Genomic DNA, 2,500 nt, shown 5'->3' with positions numbered 1-2,500 from the left:
TGGGGCGTTTATGTATATACATGTGCATGTTGGATGGGTTGGGCCATTCTTTCGTCTGTTTCCTTGCGCTACCTCGCTAACCGCGGGAGACAGCGACAAAGCCTAATCTATAAACATCTAAAATGGAGAGCATCTCGCTCTTATAGCAAGCCGTGTGCACGTGAAGAGCTCATGTTTTCCTGGTGCTTTTGCTACAGTCATAATGTGAGTCTCTCTCTCTCTCTCTCTCTCTCTCTCTCTCTCTCTCTCTCTCTCTCTCTCTCTCTCTCTCTCTCTCTCTCTCTCTCCTTTGGCTTACTTGCGTTTGTTTGCCTGTATATGAAGGAAAGAAAAAGAAAAAAACACGTCTCACTCCAATCTCACGAAACCATCTTCAACATCCCTCCACCATCATGCCTCACTACTGCCAAGTGAGTCAGACTGGATGATACAGTGTACACGTACGTGGGTGAGTCAGAGTGTATGATATAGTTTGTACTCGGGTGAGTCAGAGTGTACGATACAGTATGTACTTGGGTGAGTCAGAGTGTATGATGCAGTGTGTACTTGGGTGAATCAGACTGTATGATACAGTGTGTACTTGGGTGAGTCAGACTGTATGATACAGTGTGTACTTGGGTGAGTCAGACTGGATGATACAGTGTGTACTTGGGTGAGTCAGACTGGATGATACAGTGTGTACTTGGGTGAGTCAGACTGTATGATACAGAGTGTACTCAGCTGATTAAGACTGTATGATACAGTATGTGCTTGAGGGTACAAATACAAGTCTGTGCTGCGATACAGTAATGTATTCGTCACTGAAGTCATGTAACGGTATGAGGAAATTTCAAATTGCTGCTGTAACGCCACGAGATTTCAGATTTCATAAGTTTTAGTGTCGAGGGAAAAAAAAAAGGCTTATCCATCCACACTAAATGACTGTGCAGGTAAATGGCCTCTTTTGAGGTACACAGTTTCAACAGGTGTGTGTACACAACCCTCATATGAGGCACACAGGTTCAACAGGTGTGCGTACACAGCCCATACATGAGGTACACACAGGTTCAACAGGTGTGCATACACAGCCCTCATATGAGGCACACAGGTTCAACAGGTGTGCATACCCAGCCCCCATATGAGGCACACAGAGGTTCAACAGGTGTCTGTACACAACCCTCATATGAGGCACACACAGGTTCAACAGGTGTGCATACACAGCTCTCATATGAGGCACACACAGGTTCAACACGTGTGCATACACAGCTCTCATATGAGGCACACAGGTTCAACAGGTGTGCGTACACAGCCCATACGTGAGGCACACACAGATTCAACAGGTGTGCATACACAGCCCTCATATGAGGCACACACAGGTTCAACAGGTGTGCATACACAGCCCTCATATGAGGCACACAGGTTCAACAGGTGTGCATACCCAGACCTCATATGAGGCACACACAGGTTCAACAGGTGTGCGTACACAGCCCATACATGAGGTACACACACAGGTTCAACAGGTGTGCGTACACAGCCCATACATAAGGCACACACAGGTTCAACAGGTGTGCGTACCCAGCCCTCATATGAGGTACACACAGGTTCAACAGGTGTGCGTGCACAGCCTATACATGAGGTACACACACAGGTTCAACAGGTGTGCATACAGCCCTTATATAAGGTACACACAGGTTCAACAGGTGTGCGTACACAGCCCATACATGAGGTACACACAGGTTCAACAGGTGTGCATACAGCCCTTATATAAGGTACACACAGGTTCAACAGGTGTGTGTACCCAGCCCTCATATGAGGTACACACAGGTTCAACAGGTGTGCGCACACAGCCCATACATAAGGCACACACAGGTTCAACAGGTGTGCGTACACTGCCCATACATGAGGCACACAGAGGTTCAACACAGCACACGCAGCCGCAGGAGTAAGATACAGCTGTGTCACAAGGGCCTCCTGCCGGGAGGAGGAAAGGATGTAACGTGAGGACGTACTCGTGACAGAGAGGAGGAGGAGGAGGAGGAGGAGGAGGAGGAGGAGGAGGAAGAGGGGATGAGGAAGATTTTGGGTGTAAATTGGTAAGGGATGGGAGAGAAGTGGTGTTGGCAGAACAATGAGAACAGGACATGCCACAACAGTGAGAACATGGGAGGGGGGGAAAAAAAGAACACACTAGGAAAAAAAGGGGGGGTGTTGTTGCCCAAACATCAGAAGAGAGTGAACACAGACAAGTACTGGGCCCGCGAGGACAGGCGAACCGTGTTGGGAAAGGACGAAGAGACGTAGAACTGCAGCAGATTAAGGGGAAGAGCACGGTAAATGAAGGGATAAGACACAGGAGGAAAGAAGGGCAGGAGAAAAAGACGGAGATAAACACTAAAGAAAGGGGGTGGGTGAGTGGGTGTTGGGGGTGGGGAGGAAGGAGGGAGATCGTGGGACACAGTGGGAGGGAAGGGCAGGACGGGGGAGCGGAGGAGGGAGACATGGGGTAAAGGGAAGGGAAAGT

General features: G+C 49.0%; 1 protein-coding gene across 5 annotated transcripts in view; it reads left to right on the top strand.

Moving 5' to 3' along the window:
* The window catches only part of LOC139751469 (nuclear hormone receptor FTZ-F1 beta-like), a 515,727-nt gene that overhangs the window by 432,622 nt on the left and 80,605 nt on the right, over nucleotides 1–2,500 (top strand). The gene's annotated exons all lie outside the window — the stretch shown is intronic.

This window comes from Panulirus ornatus, chromosome 11, assembly GCF_036320965.1.
Source record: "Panulirus ornatus isolate Po-2019 chromosome 11, ASM3632096v1, whole genome shotgun sequence".
Lineage (NCBI taxonomy): Eukaryota > Metazoa > Arthropoda > Malacostraca > Decapoda > Palinuridae > Panulirus > Panulirus ornatus.
Note: the sequence above shows the minus strand (reverse complement) of the source record. Positions and strands in the feature narration are given on the sequence as shown.